The sequence below is a fragment of the Coenobita brevimanus genome, chromosome 46, assembly GCF_032717465.1.
Source record: "Coenobita brevimanus isolate Jiangsu-jjx chromosome 46, ASM3271746v2, whole genome shotgun sequence".
Lineage (NCBI taxonomy): Eukaryota > Metazoa > Arthropoda > Malacostraca > Decapoda > Coenobitidae > Coenobita > Coenobita brevimanus.
This window is the reverse complement of record NC_136999.1, coordinates 17,439,111-17,454,050: the sequence shown is the minus strand read 5'-3', so window position 1 is coordinate 17,454,050 and position 14,940 is coordinate 17,439,111.

Genomic DNA, 14,940 nt, shown 5'->3' with positions numbered 1-14,940 from the left:
ACATAGTTTGCCTCAATGACATTAAAGAGGATACTGTGGTGTAAAATGCAGAATAAATCGGTATGGATGCGGTGTTGTGAAGTTTCCTACGCCACACAAATGGTCTTATAAAAGATGGTTGTAAAGAAACTGAAACAGGAAAGTCGTCCTCGTCATGAAGGGCTTGATTTTATATATACGCAAGTTAGTAATTGGTGCTCTGTATTGTTTTACATGAGAAAACCACATTACTATGATGGCATCTTTAAACATTTAGTTCTTGTTGCCTACAGACGACTGAATTCAGCTTTGGAAGGAAGGAGGGAATAATGAATAATTAGCACCAAGCCATAATATGACTATATGGCACTAAGGCAAAAGGGAGCCTGGGAAATAATTATATTAAGTGCATGATGTGAATAGTAGTAAAAAAAAAATGACAATACTGGAAATAGAAACAGTGAGAGAGTCATCTAGGAAACTAATAAACTGAGGGGGCCAGTGTAGTGAGAAAAGGAAGGGGAAAGCTGAGAAACGGTGTTGGAGTGTAGATGAGCAATCAAGAAAGTGATGACGGATAGTTATAGGGCAGTTACAATGTGAACAGACTGAGGCGGGAATGGCCTAAGCGAAGACGAGCAAGGATAGTCTCGTAGGGAAGAACTGAGAGTTTAACACTATGAAGTCTGTTGTGAAACAGGAGGTTCCACGAGCATGGCCAACGTTCACAGAAGAGACGAGACAGAAAAGAGAAACAGGTAAGACCAGGAATGGGGTAGAGAGGACCTAGAGAAGAGAGCAGCAGAATGTGCCAACGAGTCAGTCTGTTTATTTTATGGAATCCCAATGTGGCTAGGAACCAAGCGGATGCGAACTGACCTTTTTCTAACAGAAAAACAGAACAAACACGCCTGATTTTTAATACTGAGGATGAGAATAAGGTGTGGTGTGTAAGGAACTGGATAAAATAACAAAGGTGAAGGAAGAGAACCTACAAAGAGATTTCAGAGCAAAAAGAATAGCATACAGTTCTGCAGTGAGAATACTTGCAAAGGACCGAAGTGTGCTTTGGAAGGAGGTTTCCAAATCTGACACCATGGCAAAATTTGGAACAGTCAGTAAAGTATTTGCATGGCAGAAGAACGACAGGACATATGTTCGAGAGAAAGGGAGTGAAGAGTATCCTGGAGAAGAAGAGACTTACAAGGGAGGAAAGAAAGGCTAAAAGGAGGCAGATGCCAAGGTGGCAAGGAAACTGGACGAAGTGGAAGAATAGGAAGAAAGGTGAAATCAGTAGCTTGAAGATGAGTGGGGACCCAAAGGAGGAACGGAAGATGGGAGACCAAGGGAAAAGAGCACTGGAGGCTCTGTTAACTTGCTATTTTTTATTTATTTATTTGTTTTCATGGAGAGAACGATCTTGCGGGCTTATGGCTTTTGGTTCCTTCTTCCTTACATTATATATATATATATATATATATATATATATATATATATATATATATATATATATATATATATATATATATATATATATATATATATATATATATATATATATACATATATATATATATATATATATATATATATATATATATATATATATATATATATATATATATACATATATATATATATATACACATATATATATATATATATATATATATATATATATATATATATATATATATATATATATATATATATATATGTAAGAACTTGAAGGAGACTTGCATATGACCTAATAATGAGAAGAAAAAGACGATATGGGTGGTGGTGGGGGGGGAGGAATACCTGATTCAGCACAAACTCTTACAGCGGGAGTTGACTAAAAAACACCAATAGATCAACGAAGATTACAATGATGAACGGAATCTACCTCTGAAAGAATGTGAGTGGAGGCAAAAGAATGGCCTTACTAACCATAATCAAACGTAGAAAGAATAAGGACAGAGTTAAGATGATATGTGACACGATCAGCACCCCATGCAAGATGAGACAGCGTTTATTGCAAACAAAGACAGTGAAGACTAGAAAACTTGAGCGAAGAAATATGTGCATTCCAATTTATCCGGGAGTCTGATGTGAAACCGAGAGAAGTGGTGAAGGAGTGGTAGGGAAAAGGGATGTTATATAACTAAAGAGGAGGCAGTGGTATGGTTCGCAAACGAGTAATCGTTATTGCCCAGGACTTAGAGGTAGAAAAATGAAAATCTACAGTAGTAGCCCGCGTGGAGGCAGCATCACTAGCAGGATGAAGAATGGGTTTGAGACGAGGCAGGTCTGAATCTGCAGCATAAATAGCGAAAATCATCAACATACAGAGAGGCCGAAACAGAAAGGTGTAGAAAAGACACGACGCCAATTATTGCAAGAAGAAGAAGGGTAGTACTAAGGATGAAGCCTTTCATGTTGGGGAAAGGCACGGCTAAGGTGGCCACTTAGACTGAGATGAAAGGTTCAAAGCAAAAGACAATTTTGAGGAAAAACACATATGCTGCTATGCAGACCAAGGGAAGGAAGACAACGAGGAATGTAATACTTCCATGCAGTATCGTATGCTTTTTCTTAAAAAAAAACAAAAAAAAAAACAAAACAAAAAAGACGACAGACAGATGGGGTCAGAAAACAAAGCGGACAAATTTTCGAATTAAGGGAAGAATCTAAGGTGCTGCGTGCTTTACAATACTCAGATTGTTAAGGGGAAAGAAGACAACCGGATTCAAGGTGCCACATGAGTCGATTATTGACCATCCGTTTAAGTAGTTTACATAAACAATTAGTCAGGGTTATGGGATGATAATCTTGAGGATGGTGACCAGGTTTACCAGAAGTATGGAGTGGTAAACTTGAGGATGGTGACCAGGTTTATCAGACTTAAGAAACGGGAGGATGATCGCTATACGTCAGTCAGAAGGAAAGAATCCTTCAATCCAAAATTTATTATACAGCCAAGGAAAAGGACATGGCTGCTGAGTAGAGATGTTTTAACATGTACAATGACCACCATCAAGTCCTTCACTTGTATTTTTTTTTTTTTTTTAGGATTTAAGTGAAGGAAACAATTCACGAAGAGAGAAGGGAGCATCAAGAATTCCCTCAGCTGACAAAGTACAGTGATTGGCACGGATTCAGAATCGGATTCAAAGAGGTGAAATTCGGGAGGGAAGTGAAACCCACTACTAATAGAATTAAAATAATTACCCAAAGCATCCGCAACGAAGAAGGAATCAGGCAAGAACTGGCTATCGATATTAAGAACTGTAGCTTGGGCTGGGATAAGTTTGCCTGATACCCTACAAGATCAGGACCAAACTCCCACAGCAGGAGTAATTCAAAAATCGAAGAAACATAGTCCCTCCAAGTAGAAGTTTGAGGCTGGTGGACGGTACAACGTAAGGGAGCGGGAGCTTAGCGAAATATGAAGAGAATACAAATCTGATCTGGCGTATTCTGCTTATGGAGAAAACGTTTCCAGGTGGCACATTCCACATTGGAGGCTCACAAACATGTAGTAGTTCACCAAGGAACACGTTTTTCAGTAGAATGTTGTGTATCACTGGGAATGAAGGTGAGAGCAACACTTAAAACCATGACAAAGAAGAACAACATCTCTCGTGGGGAGAAGAAATAAGTAGGAGGAAGAGGAGGTACTGTAAGAGAAGAAAATATTCCCAGTGAGCAGAATGGAACTGGGAACAGGGGTGGGGGTGGGGGACAAGGAAGGGGACAGTAAGAGGCAAGAGAGGGTTCGATGGGGAAGTGGTCACTAAGAAGATTGTCGTCTAACATCAATGAATGAAAACTGAGACAAATCGAAGATGACCAAAGACACAGACTCAAACAAGAGAGGGAACAAATGCGGAGATGAAAGTGAGTAGGGGTGTCAGTGTCAAGAATGAAGAGATCTTAAGAAGAATGAAACGTTCTAATAAGCATCGTCTAGTGGTGATCACAGAGTCACCCCATAGAGAATGCCGGCAACTGAAGTCACTAAGAATCAGAGGAAAATGGTAATGAAGGAACAGGGCAATATTTGGAAAATCAAGAGGGACAGAAGGAGAGAAATAGGGTAAGCTAACAGTGATCCAACGATAAAGAAAAACAAGAGTAGAAGAATGAGGGATAGGAGAAGCAATAGAAAGAGGTTCAAAGGGAACATCATTGCCGATAAGGAGAGCAGTGTTTTATAAAGAAAGGGATCCAAGAAAAGTATGGCCAGGAATAGGAACCGGGGAAGTATGAAGAAAGGTTTCTTGTGGGAGAGAAGAAGATAATAAAGAAACAAAGGTCCACACGGTGAGTACACAAGCCTCTAATATTCCACTGAAGAAGTGTCATGACAAAGGTGAGATTCAATTGTGGCAGGAAAGCAAAGACTGTTTACGACGTTGAGGGGGACAGTATCCAGGAGGCATAGGAAAATCAAGAATGGAAGAGATCACGGAAGATGGGGAGATCGTAGTGATCATGGGGGAGGTGGGTGGTTAGATAGACTAAGAGAAAAGAAACAGTAGAGGGGGAAGTAGGAGGCACAGGAGAGGTAGGAGAGATGGGAGGGAGAGGTTCAGGAGAGGTAGGAGGAATGGGAGTAGAGAGGAATGCCTGGAGTGGGGAAGGAGGAAGTGTATTTCCACCGTGACAAAGATAGGCAAGGCTGAGATATAGTGAAGGCAGTTGAGGACACTTTTCAAGGATTCTATTTCCACAGAAGACGAAAGCTGAGTGGGAACCGGCGATAATGCATTATGGAATTGTTGTTTGGAGTAAGGGGGCACTGCATAGGATGGACAGTTGAGGGAGAGGGAGAGAGACCAGGAATATGAGATGCAGAAGACTCAATGACATGTTTCCGTATGCTAGTTCGGGGAGAAGGTGAGGGAGGAAAAGAACAGGAGCATACCGATTTCGGAAGTAGGTCGTGTAGAGGGAACAGAACTAACAACAGAGGGAAAAGAGGAAGAGGAATCAGGAAGGGAGACAAGAACAACAAAGCTGGAGATAGGTATGGAAATGGAAACAATGGAAGAGCTGGAAACTTGTGACAGAGGAGTAGGTCAGGTCTCTAGTGCATATGAGATGGTAGGGGGTGACCTAAGTGACAAGCTTGTCAACAGGCTTCTCTAAGAGTAAGTCTGGTTTTCCAATTGATGTGGGACAAAAATGTAAACAGAGATTTTTTATTTTCTGCAAGGAGCCGTATCATATCCCCCACAGTTGAAGCAGGACTGGAAGGTCAATGTATGTGTGGATTGTGGACAAAAAGTGTCCAGCATGTGAATAATTACTGCGGACAGACTGTGGCCTACAGTATTTGGCTGGATGACCAAAACGCCAGCAGGAGGTGCATTGATGAGGGGGAGAAATATATTCTTTAACAGCAAGGACTGTGACTCCGATGATGACTGTGGGTGGCAGATCACGAGATTCATATACGATTTTGGCTATGTTAGCTGGTTGTCAGTGGCATCCATAGGGAGAGATAGTGCTGCGATGAACAGAAAGAACTGGATGGTGTTGTTCAGGAAGAATGAGTCAATTATCCATGTATCAGTCAGCAAATTTTTTATTGCCAAATGACAAGAAAGTGGGGAGAAAGACAGTGCCCATGGATCAATTTAAATGTACATCTGGAGAGACTGAGATAGGACTGCCTACTGGATCAACTGAAGATTTAACTTTTCTGTTTGAGTTGTAATTTCTACTTTAACCCGCCTACTCCCATTGACATATACTTAAGTCCACATGTTTTGTCACTGTGACTCCAGTTGATGTATATAAATGCACAGCAATTGCAAGATCCCTAATTTGCACAATTTTCAAATTTGCGTGTGATTTTTGGTACGTATACACGGGACACCTTCCTCTACAAGATGCCAGGCAGGGACAATACCTTACCCTGCATGACCTACTCCCCCCCCCCCCGCACGCCATTGTCTCGGAGATTCACCTGTTACCAGTGACCTGGCCAGTAAAGACTTGTCGTGCCACGGTATGAAACTCAGAGCCAGAATGATTCCCCAGTTGATGACAATGTGGAGGACAAAGTTTACGTAGTATTAGCGGAATAAACAGTCAGAAATGATGATCAGGTAATGTCGGCAAAAAAGGTCAGGTATGTTGATGTGTTTGGTGAGTGAAACAGTGCTTATATTCCCTATATTGGTGTGTAAACCAATATAATCTCGTACAACATACAAATTCGTACCAAATAAATAAATAAATACCGTTTATGAGTGGTGTGGAATAGTTACCCTCCCATAGAACTCGTTTTCTTTGCAGCCAGCCTGATAGACAACCCAGGAAGGTATGGAGTACTGCTACCTGTATCCAGTACTTTAAACCTCAGGTGAGAAATTTCTCTATGAATTTTCGATATTTCTCACCAAAGCGGAAGTTTAAGCCAAAATTTTTTTTTTTTTCCAAAATTGGTCGGGATTGGGGGGAGTCAGTGGTGTAAAATCGGTCAGGATGGGGCGGGTTAAGAAGATAGGAGCCACTGGGTGTACAGAGAAAGAACATTAGTACATACTTGGTGTAACAGAGAGATATGAAGTGAGTGGTCATCTATCTGTGAGCTGATGTTAAAATACTGAGACCAGGTCTGGGGATCGAAGAGAGAGGTGGTCAAGACAGGGTTGGTGAGTTGGAAAGAAGTATGAGGACGGGGCTTAGAAGCCAAAGAAGCAGGAAGGGTAGATGGAGGAGGGGTAGGAGGCAAATAAGGTTCAAAGGCTATTACAGAAGATGAACAAGTGGACAGAGTTGTAGATATAAGAGAGTGTGAGGTGGGAGCTGACGTAGTCAACCAGGATGAAACAGCAGAGGTAAGTAAAGGTTGGAAAACACTAGGTAGAGCCAAAGAAGTATTAGCAAGAAAAAGCCAGGATCGTTAACAGCGTTAAGACATTGGCCGAACCCAGGTAGGGAGAATTGGAGACAATTTTCATAATTATTAATGGTAAGGAAAAGGCTCGACATGACCATTGAAAAAGAAAGGATCATGTGGGCAGAACCCGGAGGCTAGAGGTCCGGCCAACGATCCAAGCAGCGACCAAGCTCCAAGCATGCACTCCCTACCCTGCCCAAGAAGGGATAGCAGCATCATGTGAGACAGCAGTGGCTTTCAACATACTGATGGGCCACCGACAAATGGTAATGAGTCCCACCACAAAGCAACAGCACCCTCGGATCCGGAGCTGCAGCCCAGCAGCAATTCCGCCTTTGCAGAGGTCAGCATACTGGATTGGTTCCAAACCTCCATGGGCTAACAATTGACCAGACAAGTAGCGCATGGGTACACCCTAATTCTTCCTGTTGCATCATTCTAAGAGCCATTATGATAATTTTCATGAATGTGGAAAATTACACTCTATGTAAAGCCAAAGATGAAACAGAGGATATGAGAAAAAGAAGGAAGAAGTAACAGTAGAAGAAATAGGCCAAGCAAAATTGGTTGAGGCAGAAACGGGGACCTAAAATGAGGGGAGAGGGCAAAACAGTGAAGCCACAAATGCATCGTCTACCCAGCAACCAAGCCTCCTCACCCTGTGGAGTACATTAAGATACCCTGGTATAACTCCCCAACAAATTAAGTCCCAGATGATGTCTTTAAGCACCTCCTCCGCCCCCCCCCCCCAACACACACACAACGACAACGAACAAGGATTCAGCTATGGAGAGAATTGGAGCTAGAGGGATTAGATGTATACCGTTCAAAAACTCATGCCATTCAAGTGTTCGTTCTTACGATGAAAAAAGATTCACAGAGGCAGCAAAAATATGCTCCAAATATCATCATCAAAGTGTTAGTATTACACTAAACAATTATGTCTTAAGCACATACTTCTAAATTACTGCATAACATACTACCCCAAAACACTAAGTCCTAGGTGATGTTTCTGTAAGCCCCCCTCCCCACAACAACAACTACAACACACACTGATTCAGTTAAGGAGAGAGTTAGAGCTAGAGGGATTAGAGGCATACTTCAATGACCAATGCCATTCAAGTGTTCGTTCGTAAGGTCAATAAAGGGACATAGAGGCAGCCAAAATATGCTCTAAATATCATCATCAAAGAGTTAACATTACACGAAACAATTACGTTTTAAGCACATACCGCAAAATATACTACCTATTAACTCTTCAAAACTCACTCCATTATATTTTTGAGAAGTGATGATATTCATCAAAGTACCACAGACATCTGCTTTGAATACCGTACATTAGTTTGGGGAAAATTTTATGCAAGGTCAAATATACCTATGGAAGATGGGCTTGTTCTTATGGAATCTCAATTTGCAGAAGAAAATCAGTATTCATGTAACCACAGACATCTTCTTTATTTTGTTCAGACGTTTCGACATATTTATGTTATCTTCAGTGGATCTCCAGTCGAGCAAGTCAAGTCTTCCTGTAAGCAACTCTCCTCTCCCAGTGGTAAATGAACTACACGTATTATTGTAACGTTTCGACTGATCCTAATGATTTCTGTATAAGATACATGTACAAATAAGAATTTCATAATACACGAATCCATTTATACATATAAATACAAATCCGCCTTTAATATTCTGTTTATTTTAATCTCAGCTGGATTTATTCCTACCTTTCATTCTTCAGTTTATAAGCCCTACTGTATGATGAGCTCAAACTCAGATAGTCACCTTACTGATTATCTTCACAATTTTTCAGATTCACTGAAAATGACGGTTGCATATATATACAAGGGTCAGAACAAAATAAAGTTTTTTTTTTTTTCGTTAATATTACTTCTCCTTTACAAATCTACCTTTTTATCAAAGCAAACTAATAAAGTCATTTTGAGTTTATTTGTCGCATTTTTCAACAAGTAGATTTATCAATATAAACTTTTGATAACATGTCAACATTACCTTTATTCATCCCAACACCTCTGCTACTATTCTACATTTTCACGATGCATTTTCAGTTTTTACATTCATTAAACTTAAATTTCCTGATCAACAAATTATCAACATTAACCTAACTTCCATTACACAACTGTCATCTGATAGATATTTTTAGTAATTTTTCAACTGATCTTTGACATAAAAACATTTTTAAACTCATGATGTGACGATTAGTAGCACGACATAATTTATTTCCAACATTTATTTTCATTAGACGCTAAATTCTCGTTCTAAATAAAAGAAAGAAAAAGAAACAAAATTCATAGACTAGCCTAATATGCAAACAGCCTTTTACCAAATCTCGATAACTTCATTTTAAAGTATTGTACAGGCTATAAAAAAAAATATTCGGCACCCTTACGGCACGAAATATAATGCCACACCACACGAGACATTCTGAATCAACTCCTGAATTACGGTGCGTGGTTGGTATCCCTGGCCCTGTGTTGCTGGTGTGTGTTAATTTGTCTGCTAATGATGATATCCAGTGGGAGAGGGAGAGAGGTATAGGGGTACCAACCTCACCAAGTATTCTCGCCGTCTGTAACAGTGATCGTTGCGAAGGGTATCAGAGAAAGGGATGCCGAAAAAATTTTGAGAGGGTGTACATAATTTGTCATTATTTCATCTTTAACAATGTAAATAATTAACACCAAACAAAAATTTTAGTGCATCACCCTGGTTTCAAATATACACAAAGTGGGTCTACACTGATTTGTCGAAATCATGAGTGATATGTTACGGAAGTAACCATGTCATTTAGGAGCCTTCGTAGCACCTTTCCCTTACCAGTTTATTTCTGTACATGGCACTTTAACAGTATTTTTTATGAGGTTTATGCATTTTATGTCGACATTAGAATCATAAAACGTTAATTAATTATCTATGTAGCTAACCCAGACTCCTTAGATAATACACACACACACACACACACACACACACACACACACTATATATATATATATATATATATATATATATATATATATATATATATATATATATATATATATATATATATATATATAATCCATACCTCTTTTTCCAACTTAGGACTGGAGGAAGAATAAAGTCTGCCCAAGTGAATGGAACAAACTATCATTCACTCACCATTCAAGCCCCCGGAATCCTAACTCAACTTCACATGCACACACATCCACTCTTAAGAGTTTTATATACATAGCAAAATAAGATTACATAAACATGTCATATGCAGAAATAAAATACAGTGGTAGGGAAGATGTACTCACAAAAAAAAAAACTATCGTTACACCTTCTGCGCGATATAAAATGACACACGAATGAAGGTTTTTGATAACAGCCTCCTCCATTGGTATCCCTGCGTGTGTTTGTTGCATATTTATTATAAGCTATATCCATTGCTTCTCCCATGCATATTTCTACCTCGTCCTATTTGGCAACTCACCCACTGTCAGGCTTACCAACCCTAGCGAGACAGCCAGGTTGTTCAGTATGAAACACATCGGACCCCCCCTGTAACGATAGTTTTTTTTGCTGTGTGTACACTCGCGGAAAAAACAATCATTACACTGGTGAGCTGTATATATATTAGTGTGAACGGAATGAATCGGGTGAAACCTCAGTCAGTGACGCTGGCAATGCTGAGTCAAGGACAAGTGAGATCTCCACCAGTTAGCCCTGGCCTGAGTAAGATTCCCTCATTGAGAAACACCTGAATAAGTCTAAAGATAACTGATATAACCATCCTTCCATGAGGGTGTGACGTCAACACATATCTTTAATACAAATATACATATTGCATTGTTATATTTTACATCCGTGATTATTACAGGTATTACCTATAATGTTACTGATGCAATTTGTAAACAATGGCCGAAGAGTCTCGGGATTCATTGTGCTCAAATGTGGGTCAGTATTGAAGTAAAACATTGCTGGGAGAGTTGTCAGATGCCTAAAAGGTTGAATTATGTTTTAAGTGCAGGAGGCTCATTCACTCTTTACTAATTGTGTAAAAAAGAGGGGGTGGGGTCAATATTACTACTCTCTTGCAGAATATCCTTTATATGGATGTGGACACAGCCTAATTGGGCTGCAGATGGAGATAAATGAGGGTGTATCTAGCTATATGTAAATTTAATTTATTAGAAAATACCAATATATGAAGAATATATGGAGACAGACAGACAGACAGACAGACAGAGACAGAGAGAAAGACAGAGGCAGAGAAACAGAGACACAGTGAGAGAGAGAGAGAGAGAGAGAGATAGACAGACGTGACAATCTCAATTTACCGCCCCACACAGTGGTTGCGGGCTGACAATAATACATTTCGATACAACAATTATTTGTGATACAATAAATAAGTTACAAATGGGCACAAAATGTCAACGTCTTGGCCATGAGCAACATGGGCCTATTTGACTTGTCATAGGATGAAAACAGACACTACAGTCTCTTGAGATAAGAGAACAAGATAAATCTCGTTCGAGAGAGAGAGAGAGAGAGAGAGAGAGAGAGAGAGAGTTTATGTATTTGTGTGTGTTAAGTTAATCAAAATAAAATATCAAATTTCACTGAGGTGTTTATTATCATATACCATTATCTTCAAATAGTATGTCGTTAGGCATCTGAATATAGTAATGCAAATGAAGGTTGTTCACACTATTGTCTTAATGGTGGGGGTTCATTCGAAGACTCGAATAATATACTTGGCGACCTCCAGCAGGGTTACAAATATCGCAGCTGAGTGGATGCAAGTATTATCACAAGATTTTGACCTACATCCAGAATGTTTAGAGCGTTTAGTATAAAGATTGTTTTTTCCGTGAGTGTACAGTCATGGTCATAAATAATCACCTATCCTCCAGTACCCTGTGCCTCAGGCTGCCTTCTTTATGCACAGCAAGTCACAGTGGAGCAAGAGAGGCTGAGAGGGAGGGGTCAAAGAGAGAGAAGGGAAGGTGGGGGGGGGGCGAGTGATGGTGCGGGGGTGGACTGAGGGAGGGGAGGGAGGGTTGATAGGGGAAGGAGAATGAATGGGAAGTGGTGCTCATATTTTTTGTGTATTTTCTTTAATTCAGGGCATGATATAAAAGAGTTAATATTCGGTAAATAATGATGCACTACACCTTATTACCGGCGTCAGATAACAACCTTTAGATAGGTGGTGATATCAACGGCTGGCTCGTGAGATAAATATACTGACGTGACAGGTCAATTATTAGTGCGGAGCTAGATATTTCTGTTTATCAGTATATTTTGACTACGGACCCAGAATGGAGTTTGGATGGCTTTGACTTCCGTAATGTTTAAGAAACGTCTTTTACTCTTACGTGTAATTCATTTTGAAACTAAATATCATATGCAACCTGTGACATGGCTGTGTCCACAGCAAATATGATCATCCTCTCGGTATACATTCCCTCTATACAGTCACATCTTGTCAGCTATTTTATGGCATCTCTATATGAAAAGGCTGTTTAAACTAACTGTGCATAAAAGGTATATATTTGATGTCTGTGCACATGGGTGGATATAATAACGATATCTCATAAATGTTAGAAGGAAAATGAAACAAAATCCTACCCAAACTCCCAAAATATATTATCTGTGTCAATGTTTACCGACATTGGTAAAGCCAAAGCAACTACGAAGTGAGTGGGGGACGAGTGATGGTGAAAGGGTGGAGTGAGGGAGAGGAGGTAGGGTAGGTAGGAGTGGGAGAATGAAATGCAAAGTGGTGGTCACATTATTTTTCTGTTTTCTTTCATTCAGGGCATGATATACATGAGTTAATATTCGGTAGATAATGCTGCATTACATCATGCATAGCGGCGTAAGATAATAATCTTTAGACAGGTGGTGATATCAAGGGCTTGCTTGTGAGAGAAATATACTGACGTGATAGATCAAACATCAGTGCAGAACCATCGAGACTGTGTGGGCCCAGATTGTCAACGCGTGGGAGCCAGAGAACGAGATGACACAGGCCCGCCTCTCCCAGCACACTAAGGACGAGTGGGAGCTGTTCAGACGAAACCAGAAAACCATACACAACATTGTTTCCTCGGTGCCGTGAAGATGGCGAGCGGTTATTGAGGCAGGAGGCCACTGGATTACATATTAAGGCTTTCCTGGTTGCTTTGGCTTTACCGATGTCGGTAAACATTGACTTAGATATATTCTGGGAGTTTCGGTAGGATTTTGTTTCATTTTCCTTCTAACATTTTATAAGAGATATCGTTATTATATCCACCCATGTGCACAGATATCAAATATTTACCTTTTATACACAATTAGTTTAAACAGCCTTTTCATATAGAGATGCTATAAAATAGTTGACATGATGTGACTGTATAGAGCAGTGCTTCTTAACCTTTTTTGAGTCACGGACCTCTTCGAGAATCTGGTGAAAGCTATGAACCCCTTCCCTGCAAAAATGCACATAAGCACATACACACTGTATTTTGCATGCAGTGAATATACTTTTATTGAAAACTACCTCACGCAGTGTATGACATACACAAAGTATAAAACAATCTTTACAAAGAATTATGTCTTACTCTTTTCATGCAAAAACTAATGGCCACTCGATGAAAATATGAAATACATCTAACTTGTGCAAATAAAACAAAACGTTAATTCTGCTCAAAAGTTCATTTCAACGAGAGGGTTGTTGTTGTTTGGCTTGAATAAGAAGATGAAATTGTGGAGTGGTCTTTGACAAGGCAACACAACACGCATGTCATTGTTGACATGCAGTTGATTTCGACTTTTCGTTTTGATACAAACAAGGGCTGAAAACCCTGACTCACAAAGGAATGTAGTAGCAAACAGAATCAGAGCACCCATATCTCGCTTTGCCAGACGAAGGTAGGCTTGTGTCAACGAACACAAGAATCCTTCAAGACTCTTCGATTTTTTTTTTTTTTTTTTTCAGTTCATGATGCCAAACGGCATCACGCAATACTGCTAAATTGTTCGCAATTATTCTGACCTTCACGGACCCCCTGAAGCCCATCCATGGACCCCAGGTTAAAAAACCCTGGTATAGAGGGAATGTATACCGGGTGGATGATCATATTTACCGTGGACACAGCCATGTCACAGGTTGCATATGATATTTAGTTTCAAAATTAATTACAGGTAAGGGTAAAGGACGTTTCTTAAACATTACGGAAGTCAAAGCCATCTACACTCCATTATGCGTCCGAAGTCAAAATGTACTGTATTGATAAACAGAAATATCTGGCTCCGCACTAATATTTGATGTCAGGTCAGTATAATGTATTTCTCTCACGAGCCAGCTGTTGACATCACCACCTATGAAAAGTTTGTTATCTGACGCCGGTAATAAGATGTAGTGCATCGTTATTTACTGATTATTTACTCATATCATGCCCTGAATGAAAAGAAAAAAATAGACAAAAAATATGAGCACCACTTCGCATTCATTCTCCCTCCCCTACCTACCCTCCCTCCCCTCCCTCAATCCACCTCGCACAATCACTCGTCCCCCCCCCCCCACCTTCCCTTCTCTCTCTGGCCCCTCTCTCTCAGCCCCTCTTGCTCCATAAATGAGGCAGCCTGAGGCATGGGATACGGGAGGATAGGTGATTATTTATGTCCACGACTGTACCAGGTGGCTTTTCAAACTCAAGAGCACAAAGTACTTTCAATTGGCCACTAGCAAGTTCCGGGCCACAAGGAAGTTCGAATCATTGACAGTGATAATAATCTTAGTACTTTCAGCACAAATTGCGCTTGAAATAGGAAAATATCGAGTGAGAATACCTTTGACAAGTAGACTATCTCCTGAACAATATTATGCTTTGATTTCACCGTAAATAAGTAAAATAATAAGCAACTTCTCCAACACTGAAAAGATGATCTTTGATACTGTGTTCTCCTTAATGACGGCTAAGTCGAAGAATAACATTTTTCAGCATTTATTTTGTATTATGTCAGAGGTTATTTCATACTATATTTAGCTGTTTCAAAAACAATTTATGCTTATTCTACGGAAATTGTCATTAGTGATA